The sequence below is a fragment of the Dermacentor albipictus genome, chromosome 7, assembly GCF_038994185.2.
Source record: "Dermacentor albipictus isolate Rhodes 1998 colony chromosome 7, USDA_Dalb.pri_finalv2, whole genome shotgun sequence".
NCBI lineage: Eukaryota > Metazoa > Arthropoda > Arachnida > Ixodida > Ixodidae > Dermacentor > Dermacentor albipictus.
Window position 1 is genome coordinate 137,595,912 of NC_091827.1, and position 15,671 is coordinate 137,611,582.

General features: G+C 51.6%; 1 protein-coding gene across 3 annotated transcripts in view; it reads right to left on the minus strand.

Moving 5' to 3' along the window:
* The window catches only part of LOC135897809 (sarcospan-like), a 297,173-nt gene that overhangs the window by 256,225 nt on the left and 25,277 nt on the right, over positions 1-15,671 (minus strand). The window contains exon 1 of one of the 3 annotated variants that reach the window (XR_011507077.1): positions 3,437-6,114. The exons of the other annotated variants lie outside the window; for them this stretch is intronic. The gene's annotated coding sequence lies outside the window, so the exon portion shown is untranslated. Of the gene's footprint in view, positions 1-3,436; positions 6,115-15,671 lie in introns of those variants that run through there. 3 annotated transcript variants of the gene reach the window in all.

Consider the following 15,671-nt stretch of genomic DNA (forward strand, 5'->3'; position numbering starts at 1 on the left):
ACCACCGCCCGATCTGCTACCACTGCGGCGAAGCCGGGCGTGTGTACCGACGATGTCCATACCGGGAAATGGGACTGCGAGGTTTCGCCGTCAACGCTCCGCGCCCGCAGCAAGGTGAACGCCCTCGCGATATCGCTGACTACCTCGCGGCTACTCAGTGGAGCTCTCGACGACCGTCGCGTTCACCATCACCAGGCCGCTACCTGTCGCCGCAGCGCCGACCATACACTGGCCCAGCTCGGGGCTGGTCAGCGAGCTCATATCCGGAAAACTAAAAGCAGCAACCGATGGAGGTGCGGTTGCTGTTCGTCGAACTGACGAAGATCCTCCGCCGCCGACGAAGACGACGAAGAAACCATCTCGACGACCTAATGACGACACGCCGCCGTCCCGACGAAGTCAGGAAGCCAAGACTACACCGACGAAAGACGACTTGACGAAGCGACGTTCCAGCTTCAGTTCAACACGACGCAGCCGTGATCCGACGCCACGACCTAACTGCAACGCCAGACAAAGAACCACCGACCTTAACGTGCTTCTCGACGGCCACACAGATCACGCCATTCAAGTCGGTTTACGAAAGGAACCCGACGACGACGCTCGATGCCATGCTGTCGCACGTCACTCACGAGGAGAATCTTGACGTCGCTACCTATCTCCAGCGCGCCGAAGAAGCCCGACAGCTCGCCCGCCTACGGATCAAGACCCAGCAGCGTACCGACAGCCGACACTGCAACCTCCGACGACGCTTCGTCGAGTACCAGCCCGGCGACCGTGTTTGGGTATGGACGCCGATACGCCGGCGAGGATTCAGTGAGAAGCTGCTGCGACGCTATTTCGGACCCTACAAGGTCATCCGACGTATTGGCGCACTAGACTATGAGGTCGTGCCAGACGGCATTTCGCACTCACAGCGGCGCCGCGCACGATCTGAAGTGGTCCACGTGGTGCGCCTTAAACCATTTTACGGACGCTGATGAACTTCCTTAGCTTGTTGTTTTCTTTGCTACGAGTACTTTTCTTTGTTACTTTCGTTTGTTTGCAGCATCGGGTCGATGCTTTTTAAGAGGGGGGTAATGACACGTGTACTTATCTGTATCGGGCAACCACCTTTCGCCGCTTAAAGGGACCCTGAAACGATTTTGGAGATTTTCTACAAACGTACTGAGTCGTTAGAGTAGGTTCTTCTGATCATTAATTGTTGCATCTAAGTGCTCTGCGTAAAGCGTGTAATTTATTATAAGGTTTTAAAAATGCACATCGCTGCCGATCGCAGCGCACTGCTCGGCGGAATTTTAAGCCGCCCCTACCCATATGATGCAAATAACCCATATTACGTCACATGGGCGAGCTATCTGATTGGCTGACCAGGGCGCGTGATCGACAACTTTTCCAACTTTATGTTGAACAAATGATGCTCGTAATAGTTGGAATGTTAGTTACTTTGTTTTTGTAAAAAAAAAATAACTTATAGAGAATACACAAGAATAGTTTTTTAGTACACTTCAGCACTTCCGGCACACAGCAAGTGTCGTCTGCTTGTGTTACAACGTACTCCATTTTGACGAGAGCTCCGCGGTCAGAGTCGGTCTCAGTCTTTTCGCGAGCACTATGATTCGACTTTGTTGCCTTGCGGACTGCAAACCTAGCGACCTGCAAACCGCGAGTCCAGTATTAGGGCAAACGCAAGCGCAAGGGGACAGGGTCTGGCCGCTTGACTGTGCCGGGATGAGCCACGAGCTGAGCAGAAGGGCAAATGTGAACGGTCTGCACGGTGCAGCCACCTGGTCGCACAGAGCTCAACCATACACAGTAGCAGCAACGAAGTGTATTCTTTGCTGCTGGTGTGTATTTTTCGCAGGAGTGTAATCATCAACACGTTGACTTATAAATGTTTAAAATGCTTTACACTTGGTTAGAGCAATATTTGCGCTTTGTTTGACTGCTTAAGCGCTGCGCCAGCATGTGTCTGGACCGTGCAGACCGATCAGGCTGCTCACGTACGTCTACGCTAAAGTTCCTTCATCAGCTTGAGTTTATGCCTCCAGTCATTTGCCGAAATGACCAGCTTGCCTGTTTTTAGCGGAGTACCGCACACGTTCGGCGCTACGACAGAATGCTCGCAACGCACGCTGCTTCGATAGCTCTCGGTCGACGGCCAAGCGGCTAGCGGAGAGGTCTCGCGCGGGAGGGGGCGTGCTCCTACACAACCGGAAGTGAGCGATGTGACGTCGCATCGTGACGCTGAACCAGTGAAGGCGGAGCTTAGCGCCGCTCGCTCGGCGAGCGAGTTGAGGAGGAAAAGCATAGCTAGGGAGGAGGGCAACTTCTAATCACTTGCAGCTCCATTAATACGTAACGCTTCACTTAAATTGTGATGCGAATGTTCTACTTAAGCTGTACCCTACGCGCCTATAAAATTTGTCCGAACCGTTTCAGGGGCCCTTTAACTGTAATCGCAGAGCGAGGTACGCGCCTGCATGTGTCCGACGTTTCTGGAAAGTTATCGACGCTTCTATCCGCGTGTCTGGTGTCGCCGAACCTTGTGTTATCAGATTTCATCGCGTGACACGAATGGTGTAGAACTTTGTGGAAGACACGCGGGTCCCATCAGTTAATCTGGAACATTCGACGACTGATCTATAAAAGCCGACGCGCTTGACCCGCTGATCAGTTTTTCCGACGATCGCCGACCGTGTTCGCTGCTATCGTTGTGCTATAAGTGTAGCCTGTTTTTGTGGGCACAGGTTCGCCCAATAAAAGCTAGTTTTGTATTCCATCGTATTGCTTTCTTCACCGTCACTACCACGTGACAATATAGAGAAAAGTCAAGACTGCATCGGACAGCCCTTAAATAGGACAGATGGGGGACACCTAATAACGTCGACAGCAATCCACACGGCAAGAACTAACGTTGATGACTGGACGTACGCTGCGACCTTCGTTATTCTCCAATATTGCGTCCAAAGCTTATTTCTCGGCATAGGCATCCTTAACCAACACGACGCAATCATCGACCTGAAGTCGAAGTCGATAACGGTATCCGAAGACCAAGCGACACGGCCGGAGAGCTCTCTGAGTTATCATGTTTTGAGTGTGCTCGATGACAAAACTAGCAACCCACCTCGCTCCAGACTCATTATTCCCGAAGGCACTGAAATACCCGCAGACAACCCGCTGTGGTTGCTTAGTGGCAGTGATGTTGAGTTCCTAAGCATGAGGTCGCGGTATCCAATCCCGGCCACGGCGGCTGCACTCCTATGGGGCTGCACTCCTATAGCGAAATGCTAAAACACCTGTGTACTTGGATTTATTTACACGGTAAAGAGGTCCAGGTGATCCAAATTTCTGGACTCCACCCACTACCGCGTGCCTTAGAATCATATCTTGGTTTTAGCGCGTAAAACCCCATATTATAATAAATTTTTTAACTTACAGACGTAGACGGCGTGATGGAGCGGATCACAGCACTGCACGTTGGCGCAAGTCCGTGACTCGCAGGTGGTCGCACTGTGGTATCCCACGAATCCCGGAAGGTTGCACTCCCCGTCGCGCGTGTATGTGTCTTGCAACGCGAGCAAGTCGTATTCGTGCAGCAGTAGGTGTTCGGACAGTTCGAAGTGTCGCCGGCGCAGCGAGCGCACGTTCCATTGCAGGATGCGCGGCCGACGTTTAGCTGGGCGACTAGCCATGGTGATTGTGTCGCTGTTGACATGCCACTGCCTGCAGGCAGATGGCCCGGAGCGGATGGTCAGCTGGCAGCATGGTGCTGACTGCTTGCATGATGAACAGCAGGTTTTCTACCAGCTGACCCATAGTAGTTTGGGCGGGTGGAGCAGCAGTATCGTGCTTCTGCTGGCGTTGAGAGGCACGAGGGGCTGGTACCGGATGCCTGGGTGCAGGGCTGGGGCCCTTCAGCACGCTTGCATAGGACCGCGCCGGAGATTAGGAGGGCTGGTGTGGCTGCTTCTCCTCCCGGACTGCTGCCCTGACAGCCCGCCTCGATAATGCCGAGGTGGAGGAAGCCATGATGGTGGCCACCTTCCGTTCTTCCTGCCATTTGGGGCAGGCGCGTGTGTCGGCCCTATGAGGGACGCCGCAGTTCGTACAGCGGACCTTCTGGCAGGAAGCGCCCTCCGCGTGGCTCTTGCCGCGTGAGATGTAGTCAGTCGGCCATCTGCAGGACTCCAGCACGTGCCCGAAGCGGCCGCACTGCTGACATTGCACAGGACGGGGCCTCGCAAGCCTCACCCTGAACCCGAGCTTTAAAAGGCGCACGTGTTCAGGGGGGACCGGTCCCGCGAATCGGATGGTGATGGTGCTCTCCTCCCTCGTTGCCGACAGCACGGGAACGCTCTACTCGATGGCTCCCCGCAGGTCTGTGTCCGCGGGTAACCCGACTACCCCATGCAGGAAGCCGGTGCTCTTGCCGTGCTCGGCTGGCAGTCGGGCAGTCACTGGGATTCCGTGCAGCTCAGTGACTGCCAGCAGCTCTTCCACGCGCTCCCGGGTGGAGGTATCGGCGGCCACGATGTTGCGTTTATTGTTAACGCGAACCACTGCAACAACGGGCCGCGAAGAGAAAGTTGCAGCGAGTGAGAGGCGCACTGCTCTTCGGAAGGTTCCACCGGGCGCCGAGGGACGGAAGAGCACCGTACCGACGACCGCAGGGTCAACCGGGAGTGCAGCAGTCTCCAGTGCTCGTGCACGCCGCCGGTCCCTCTTTGACTGCACCAGCGTGAAGTCGTGCGTGGTGGACTTACGGGCGGAGGGTGTTGCTCCCTGTACTGCGGCTGTAGGCACGCTGGGCGTGACCAGGGTAGCGGGTGAACGCCGCGAGTCGTCCGTTGCCCCGGGAGACGAACGGGAAACATGGGCAGGCTCCTTCCTCTTCTGCTTCTTCTTCCCCTTTGGCTTCGGCCGCGAAGAAGGCTGGCGTGGTGGGTCCTTCAGAAACCGGGCCGCGGGGTTATCAGGGCCCTGATATGAAGAAACAGTGGGTGTTGCGTCCGTCAGCTCCATCGCGTCGGCAGCGCTTTCGTTTGCAGCTGGTTCGCTAGCAGACGCTGCAGGGGACGCGCCGCCATCAGGAGCGGACGGCGCGTCGAGGATGGTGGTGGGCGCGCCCTTGCTCGGAGGGGACGCGGAGGAGGCGGCTGTAGACTCGGCGGGATGTCGAGAGGTGGCGCTCACCCTTTTTGGAGGGCCTCCGTCTTGGGCGGCAGGCGGAGAGGAGGTGGCAGCTGTTTCGCCCGAGTGTGGGGAAATGGCACTGCCGTGGTCCGGTTGCTGCACGTGGCAGCTGGCTGCCGTGTGCTGCTCCGGGCTGGGGGGAGAGCTCGACGGCTGCTTACGTCGCCCAGTTGGCTCCTTGTCCTCGCTCTCCGTCTCGCGGGCGCGTTTCAGGGAGCTGGACATATCCATGTCCTCGTCGTTGGAAGGGGGAGCGGGACCGAAGCATGGGGCTCCTGTACTGGGGGGCCGTCCTGGAGAGGCTTCGAAGTGGTAGTAGGCAGGGGGGGGGGGTCCACAGGGAGATCGTTGGTGGTGGCCCGTTGACTGAGCCACTGGCCCAGCATACGACTGGCACGAAGTTCCAGGTCCTCCCTTGCCCGGAGTTCGTCGAGGGATGTAGGGCAGACTGTCACCAGGCTCAAACTGGCATGGCGACGGGGGCGAACGCGTGGCGGGCGCTCTCCGGGCGAAGCAAAAACCATCGTGGCCCGAGACGTCAGAATGGCGCGCAGCCTAGCATATCTTCCGCGAAACGAACCTCGGGCGTTGGACCCTGGAGGTCGTGGCGGCGTGGGGCTAAAAAGAGGGCTAGGCATCGGAGGCGGAGCCCGGAAGGTCGGCGGTCGTGGTCTTGCGACCGCGTCGGCGTGAGTCAATGGGGCGGTGAGTTGAGGCGACCGTTCCAGAGGAAGACCTCGGATATTTGATCTTCTATACCATGTGGTAGGGCCAGACTAAGGGACGAACTTGAGTCCTGCGGGTTGGTGTTGAGGGAGAGCTGGCGAGCTACTTCTTCCCGGACGAAAGCCTTGTTCTGCGAGAGGAGGGCGGAATCTTGAATAGGGGACGTCAAGCCAGACAACAATTCCTGATGGGGAACAGGACGGCGAGTGAGGATGCGTTGACGGCGGAGCTCGTCATAGGTTTGGCACAGTTCAATAACTTGTGCAACAGCAGACGGGCTCTTTGAAATGAGCATCTGAAATGCGTCCTCGTCGATACCCTTCCTTACATGCTTGATTTTATTGCCCTTAGTCACGGATGCATCGACGCGTTTACAGAGATCGATGACATCTTCGATGTAGCTGGTAAAGGTTTCACCAGGCTGCTGAGAGCGCGACTGCAGGCGCTGTTCGGCACGAAGCTTTTGAACAGCAGGACGGCCGAAGACCTCGCTGAACTTTGTCTTGAACACCGTCCAGCTTGGGACTTCGCTTTCGTGGTTCCGAAACCACAAGTGGGCAATTCCGGTGAGGTAAAAAGGGACGGTGGTCAGTTTCATGATGTCATCCCATTTGTTGTTCAGACTGACGCGTTCGTATTATGAGAGCCAGTCATCAACGTCGTGGTCGTCAGTGCCACTGAAGATGGGAGGGCCCCGCTGACGGAGTGTGCCGGGGCATACGGAGCACTGGGGAGCAGGTGATGGTAAGCTCGTGGTGCTCGCGGTGGTCATGATGGCAGGGAGAGTCCGGCTGCGCAATTCCAGGATGACAGGAGACCCAGCAAGCCTCCACCAATTATGGCAAAGAAGTCCGACACGGCTGTGGACGGCGCGATAGATGCGGACAAGAAGACGCAACAGCGTAGTCTTAGCCAGTCACCCCAGGAACAGCGTCTAGCGTGAGCCCCACTTCAGTAGCATTGGCGATGCGGCTGCGGAGCTCTGCACGGCGCACTTCTTCTTCCTTACAGAGCATAATTATATTGTTTCAAAAGCAGTCACCGGACATCTTGGCATACATTGTATAGATTGCGAATGTCGGTCATTCTTTAAGAAATGCAAGATTGTGAGCATAGGTTGCAGCCAATTGACGCGAAGGATAATCGAAGCTGCTGAGATTGCACGTGTGCGAAGTATGTGCGTAAGCATGCCATCCGTCTCCCTTAGTGTAAAACAGAAATATTTCCTCCCGCGCTAATCTGAAATTTTGTATCCTCATTCCTTTTTTTGCGATGTCGAGTGCAGCAAAACTGATATCGTTACAAAGGCGGCTTAGCATTGGTGGATGGCTATGTTTGTAAAACTTTTTTTTCGCTTTGCCCTTTCAGTATCTTCCTCTGTTTATTCCACTGACACGAGAATAAAACTATTGTTGCAAGCAGAGCTCTGTGGTATGCATTTCTCTTCTGTGTATCCGGTGAAAATGCTGCGCAATCCAACCTCTAATAACAGCAAAGGCCAAGAAAGCTTCGAAAATCTTTGGCACAAGTTGGTACGGGGAAATTCTGTACAGCATGAAGTCTAGTGGGGTCGGGGAAAGTTCCTGACAATTCGACGAGATGCCCGATAATGGTTATTTGGTGGTGACCAACGTGCCACTTGGACGAGTTGAGGTGTGAGCCAGCGGCACGAAAAACAGAAAGAACAGATACAAGTATTTCAAGATAGGTAACAAAAGTTGAAGAGAATACGATGACGTCATCCAAGTAGCACAAACAGATGGACTATTTCAAGCCACGCAAGAGTAGATCCGTCATCCGTTCAAATGTCACCGGGGCATTGCAAAAGCCAAAAGGCATTACCGTGATTTGATATAGGTCATCTGGTGTGACGAATGCGGTCTTTTCACGGCCCAGTTGATCCACGAAAATACGTGAATATTTAGAGCGAAGGTCTATCGATGAAAAATAAGTGGCACCATAGAGACAATTGACAGCATCGTCAATGCGGGGAACTGGATATGCATCATTCTCGCTGATCGTGTTTAGATGACGATAGACAACGCAGAATCACCAGCTGTTATCCTTCTTTTTGACGAGAACAACAGAGGAAGCCCACGGGTTGGAAGGGTGTTCAATAATTCCTTTGGAAAGCATTTTGTCAACCTTGCTCTTTAAAACTTGTCGCTCGGAGGGAGACATCCGGTATGGACGTCGGCGAACAGGTGCTGCGTCACGGGTTATACGATGCTTCATGACCATAGTTTGGCCCAAAGGGTGATCGTTGACGTCTAAAATGTCGGTGTGGGACTCGAGGAGGCCACGGAGTTCTCCGGCTTGTTGTGTGGAGAGGTCCGGTGCAATCACCTCTGTTAAGTCCTCGAGTGGGGCAGATGCAGAATGCGCAGAAAGATGATGATGATGATGTGTGTTTTTTTTGTGGCGCAAGGGCCAGGTTTGGCCAAAGAGCGCCATGACAAGTGGTAATGTTGACGGTGTATTATGAAGATGTGACTTGGCTGTAAAGTGGCCTAAAATATTGGCTGTAAAGTGCGTAAAATTAACGTGTTATAAAATTATGGCGATGACAGATGGCGAATACTATGAACATTAAAATCAATCGTAGAAGAATGATGCAAAGTAGAAAAATATAGGATGTTAAAATTACTTGGAGCACTGCTGCCTCGCCAGAGCCCTTGAGACACAAGGGCCTAGAGGCATGTGCGATACGAAAAAGCTAACGCAGCGGCATCCTCTGAAGAGAGGACTCGCTACGAACATGTGGGGCTAAAAACATGCAAAACAACATCTTTCAGAAAACTTAGCACTGCGTTGGTGTCAAATAAAGGTTCTGGGCCGAGCAACATAACAGGATGAAGGGGGATGTGCTGTGGGTGCTAAGGGAAAATGTTTCTTTCTTTCATATTCGGCTTCCCGACACTCCAGGAGGACGTGGAGGACGGTCAGCCTCTCCCCGCATCTACCGCAGGTTGGAGGATCATTTCCAGTGAGTAAATAGTTATGCGTGCCAAATGTATGTCCTATTCTGAGACGACAGAATAGGACATCTGTTCGGCGTGATTTTGTTACGGAAGGCCAGAATCCTAACTGTGGCTTTATCACGTGGAGCTTATTATTTGTTTCCGCGTCCCATAGGCGTTGCCAGTGGTTGCGTAGTTTCCTCCGTAAGAAGGGCTTCAGATCTGTGACAGGAACTGCAGCGGTGGGATTAGCAGAATGCCATGCAACTGACGTGGCCATCTGGTCCGCCAGAACATTACCTTCGATGGCCCTATGACCTGGCACCCAGCATATAATCACATGCTGGTTAGATACATATGCTTTACATAAGACGGAATAGAGTTCGATTATAACAGGATGTTTGTGCTTACAGAACGATATCAAAGCCTTCACAACACTTAGGGAGTCCGTATATATGACTGATTTTTTTAGTTTTGATTAGCTAATATGCTTCACGGTCGACAATACTGCGTAAGCCTCAGCCGTAAAGATACTAGTTTGCGGATGCAGTACGTCGGATTCCGAGAAGGATGGACCGACGGCTACATAGGACACCCCGTCGTGTGACTTTGATGCGTCTGTGTAGAACTCCGTGCAGGAGTGTTTGTGCTGGAGTTCACGGAAATGCATTTGGATTTCAATGTCTGAAGCGTGTTTTGTAACTTGCATGAAAGATATATCGCATTGCATGAGCTGCCACTCCCAAGGAGGTAGCAGCTTGGCTGGATGCAATAGGGGGAGCTCGAGGAGTGGGACATGCATTTGATCACTAAGCTCCCTCACACGCAGCGAGAAAGGCTGTCTTACGGAGGGACGATTGCGAAAGAGTGTAGCATATGTCATGTCATTAATGGTATTAAACAGGGATGCTGTGGATTTGAGTGGACTTTCAGAAAATATGTTTCGCTAATGTATGTTCTCTGCAGATGAAGTGACCACTCATTTGATTCTACATATAAACTTTGTATGGGACTCGTTCTGAAAGCGCCTGTGGCCAGTCGGATTCCTAGATGGTGGACCGGATCTAGCATCTTTAGCGCGCTCGCGGCTGCAGAATGATAGATCACGGCAACATAGTCTAGTCGTGATCGAATGAGGCGATTATAGATATTCATTAAACACTTCCTGTCACTACCCCGTGTAGTCTGGGATAGAAGTTTGATTATGTTCATTGTTTTCAGACATTTTTCTTTAAGATGTTTAATGTGGGGGACGAAGGTGAGTCTGTAGTCAAGTATGACACCTAGAAATTTGTGTTCTTTGTTTACAGGTATCTGTTGTCCACGCAGTTCTATGCAAGGATCCGGAATAAGTCCTCTCTTTCTTGTAAAAAGAACACAAGAGCTTTTGTTAGGATTGATCTGAAATCCATTCCTGTCTGACCACATTGACACTTTGTTCAGGCCATGCTGTACCTGTCTCTGGCAGACTGCGAGGTTACAAGATTTGAAAGCTATTTGAATGTCGTCCACATAGACAGAGTAAAAGATGGCGGGTGGTAGTGTAGCACGAAGCGTGTTCATCTTCACGATAAAGAGCGTGCAGCTGAGCACGCCTCCTTGTGGTACACCCGTTTCTTGCGTAAAAGGACGTGAGAGTGCATTGCCGACTTTTACCCGGAAGGTACGATTTGACAGATAGCTTTTTATTATATTAAACATATTACCGTGGATGCCCATTTCTGACAGGTCTCTTAAGATTCCGTAACGCCACGTTGTGTCTTACGCCTTTTCCATATCGAGAAATATCGATAGGAAGAACTCTTTATGTATAAATGCGTCCCGGATATTCCCTTCAACACGCACGAGGTGATCGGTTGTGGAGCGCCCTTCTCGGAAGCCGCACTGATAAGGATCAAGCATTTTGCTCTCTTCAAGGAAAGGAATGAGTTGCCGATTTATCATTTTTTCGAACACCTTACAAATGCAGCTTGTGAGGGCTATCGGGCGGTAAATTGCCACCGAGGAAGGGTCTTTGCCTTGTTTCAAAACAGGGACTACAATGGCTTCCTTCCACGTGGTTGGGAGGTACCCAGCATCCCAGATGGTGTTGAAAAGTGTAAGTAGTGTAAGTTGCGTGTCATTGTGTAAGTTTTTGAGCATTTCATATAAGATTCTATCAGATCCTGGTGCGGAACTCTTGCATGCGCTCAAGGGCGCTTTCAACTCGGCAGCACTAAATGGGCAATTATAGGGTTCATTCTGTCGGCATTTATTGATGAGTGGCTTGCATTCTTCTATTTCTTTATATTTCAGGAATGATTGCGAATAATGGTTGGAGCTTGATACACTCTCAAAGTGCTCCCCAAGTGAGTCTGCTTGTTCAAGCAGGGTATCGCCTTGTGGGTTTACCAGGCGGAGTGAATAAGTTTGTCGTCCTCTTATCCTGTTAACCCTGTTCCAGACTTTCGATTCCTCTCTATAAGAGTTGATGCCCAATAAAAACTTTTGCCAGCTTTCTCTTCTGGCCTGCCGGCGGGTTCGCCTGCCTTGTGATTTTACTTTTTTAAAGTTAATAAGATTCTGCGCAGTGGGGGAGGCGCGTAGCAACCACCACGCTTTGTTCTGATTTTTACGTGCGATCCTACAATCGTCGTTCCACCACGGGACACGCCGTTTGCAGGCCAGACCATTTACTTGTGATATACATTTAGATGCGGCATCTATTATGAAGGCTGTAAAATATTCGACAGCAGCGTCAATTTCTAGCGAGGACATCTCATCCCACGAAATACAAGATAGAGTTCGAAATTTTTCCCAGTCGGCAGTGTCAATTTTCCACCTAGGAGCCTGTGGTGGATATTCCTTTTCTTCGGGTGTTCTAAGCAGTATTGCGAAGTGGTCGCTTCCGTAAGGATTGTTGCTAACTTGCCATTGGAGTTCAGACAGTAGTGACGTTGAGACTAGGCTAAGATCTATTGAAGAAAATGTTCTGTTTGCAAGAGAATAGTATGTCGCTTCCTTCTTATTCAGTAGACAAGCACCAGAAGAGAAAAGGAACTGTTCAACAAGACGTCCTCGCGCATCTATACGAGGGTCGCCCCACAGGTAGTTGTGTGCATTGAAGTCGCCATGAACCAGATAAGGTTCTGGCAATTCATCTATAAAGGACTGAAATTCATGTTTAGTTAATTTGTAGTGTGGGGGTATATAAAGCGACCAAATAGTGATGAGTTTGTTTAGCAGAACAGCTCGCACCGCCACTGCCTCAAGGGGGGTAAGTAGCTATAAAGATTGACATGCTATACTTTTATGAGTGAGAATCGCCACACCACCCGATGATGCGACGGCATCATCGCGATCTTTGCGAAACGTAACATACGTACGGAGAAAGTTTGTGTGTTTGGATTTTAAGTGTGTTTCCTGTAAACACAGCACTTTTGGATTGTGTTTATGGATAAGTTCTTGAACATCATCAAGATTCCTAAGTAGACCTCTGACATTCCATTGAATGATTTGTGTATCCATATTTTAAATTTAATTGGTGCTGTGTTTACGGAAACGGAAGGGATGTCTTAGATTACAGAGCCCTTTCGAGGCCCTGTAACCGGGGTTTTGCTCTTTTTGAAACGTTCGAGGGAACCTCGCCGCTCCTTAGGCGCCTGGGGCGCCTTGGGGATAGGAGTGGTGTCCATTGCCTCTTGTGAGGCGCCGGACACGTGCTCTTGTGAGCGAGAAGTTACCAGGGAAGGTCCCGCCTTGGAGGGCAAGACCCCTGCGCCCACCAGCCCGGAGGTCGATGGGGTTCCCTGGGGGATTTGGCTGCGCCGGCCATTGCCAGCACTGGAAGGGACCTGGGAGGTTGAGGCAGCTTCGGCTGCGCCCACCTTCGGGGTCGATGGCCCCTTTTCCTCGGTTGGCGGAGCAGCGCTAGCTGCAACCACCGTGGGGGCAGATGGCGTAACTGCCGACTCACTGCGTGTGGGTCGGACAGTCGCCGGAGGCCGTTGTGACGCTGCCCCCTGACGCGCCACTTCGGCAAAGCTTTTCTTTGGCAGGTATGCTACCCGCCTGCGTGCCTGTTTGAACGTTATATTTTCCTTAACTTTAACTGTTACAATTTCCTTTTCTTTTTTCCAAGAGGGGCACGACCGCGAGTACGCGGCGTGATCCCCGTCACAATTTACACAGTGGAGAGCGTTCTCACAAGCTTCAGAGGTGTGTTCTTGATTACTACATTTGGCAGAAGGTTGGCGGCCTCGGCAGCTCTGCGAGCTGTGGCCAAAGCGCTGGCATTTGAAACAACGGAGTGGGTTGGGCACATACGGCCTAACACGGAGCTTGATGTACCCAGCCTCGATTGACTCGGGCAGGACACTTGAACCAAATGTGATTATTAGGTGCTTGGTCTGGATCTCTTTGCCATCTCGCCTTATCTTAATTCTTCTGACATTGATAACATTTTGCTCACTGAAGCCCCCCAGGAGTTCCGCTTCAGTCAGTTCTACCAGATCGTCATCCGACACAACACCGCGGGTGGTGTTCAATGTACGGTGCGGGGTTACTGTTATGTCGGTCTCCCCAAATGACACTAGTTTCGGTAGTTTTTGATATTGTTTCAAATCGCGGAGCTCCAAGAGGAGGTCACCGCTTGCCATCCTGGACACCTTGTAACCTGGACCAAAAACATCAGTCAAGGACTTTGACACAAGGAATGGTGAAATGTTTCGCACTGCTTTGTTTGGCTTTTCGGAGTGAATAACATGGAACCGGGGAAAATTCTTGATTTGGTGTCCGAAAAACTGAAATACATCTTCGGTGCGCCCTCGTTTCTGAAGGCGATCGGGAAGTTTGCGGAAAGAATTTTCCATGAAAAGATATAAAAATTCGGCAACAGCGCCGACCGCCCACCACGGAGCCCAACGAGGGGACGCGGCAGAGCTTGCATGCAAGTCTGCACGACGCCAGTCGTACGCCGCCACTATAACCAAATATGGTGTACCCAAGGTTGGATAGCCACACAGGGTTAACCCTTGCCGCCAAGAAGAAGGAAGTAAATAGAAGAGAGAAGGAGACAGGAAAGGTGGAAAGTAAGGGAAAGACGAAGGTTGTAGGAAGAGAGAGACAGGAAAAGGCGACTGCCGATTTCCCCCGGGTGGGTCAGTCCGGGGGTGCCGTCTGCGTGAAGCCGAGGCCAAAGGGGTGTGTTGCCGCCGCCGAGGGGCCATAAAGGTCCAAACACCCGGCATTGGCTCAACCCCCAGGATCCCCTTTTCCCCGGACACGGCTAAGCCGCGCACGGCAACACGCGGGAGGGTCCAACCCTCGTGTGCTCGGGTAAGTGGTGGCGCAACACACCAAACGCCTGCTTGCGCAGACGCCCCTGCGGGGAATGCGCAGAAAGAGCACTGGTCCATGATGGCACAACAGATAGAGCGGAAATGTGGCACTCGTGCGGCGATGACAACGTGGCAAGGGACATGCCCCGAGGAAGTACTTGTGGGAACTGTCCAAATTTAAGGATAGGAAGATATGTCTGATTGTCCGCTACAGAAACGATGGTGTGTGGGAAGGAGAAATTGTGAGACAGCAGAACTGAAGTCGAGGGAGTAAGGACATAGTCTCCGTCAGGTACAGTAGCGCAGGCTAAAACAGTGATTCAGGTTGCTGCTAGAGACGGGCGGCGAATAAAATCCGCAGACCCAAGCTGAGTGGCAGTAGGGTGTTTGCTTCGGCTAGTTGGTAATCCCTATTAAAAAATGACGTACAGCTCGAAGGACAAGGACTGCGAGAGACCACATACACAGCGCTGACTTCCAACAATATTTTATTGCGTTGCCACATCCTGTGTATATATACAAGAAGGGGCGTGCGCAGAAAATGAAAGGCAGTCACAAGGGGTGTTCTAACAGCAAGTCACTGTACTAGGAACATGGTCACATGACAAAAAAAAACGAACATTCCGATTTCTATATGCTCAGAAACGCGACTTCGCTAGGGGTCAGCGCGATAGAGGGGGCACTAACGCGCACACTACTAAGTTTTTTTGATAATCAGCTTCTATAATTTCCCGGGTGAGCTGTGGCTTGCTAAAGCTTCCGTATATTCTAATAGGGGCACGCAGCCGCAGACCTGGCAATGGATGCCCAAGTGGCCTTGAACAGTGTTATGGACGTTGTTACAATGCTCTTTTAAACGATCGTTTAAGCCCCTGCCTGTCTGTCCAATATGTTTACTGCCGCAAGACAACAGAATTAAGTAAACCATAGTTGTTGCGTATGCCGTTTTCTGTGCCCGATGGAGCAGCAACTCTGACGCGATTTAGGCGCGTTTACTCGCTCACAAGAACTTGCCAGTTTTTCCGGGGCTGAGAAAACGACTGTGATTCCTCCACGCTGGCCAATCTTGTTTAGCCTATGGGAGACATCATGCTCCATACGGTAGCACTGCAAACCTGCGTCTTTCAACCGGCTGGTTCCTTGACTGAGCGGGTTCATCACTTCAATAAAACTTGGTGCTGGGCTTGCTGGTGATGCATTCTTTAGAACGGATGGTAGCGCTAAAATGGACGGACACACGGTGAAAAGACGACACGACGACGAACTCGTCGGCGTGTCGTCTTTTCACCGTGTGTTGGTCCTTTTTAGCGCTACCATCAGTTTTAAAGGGTTCATCACGTTTTGTGCGCCTCAGAAGCTGTTCCGCTCTGGCTGAAATTAAGGCCAAAGGGTAGCCAGTCCAAGAAAGGCGATCAACTTGTACAGCAAGACTATGTTGAATCTCGTGTGACAAAATTTATTCAGGCTGTTAACG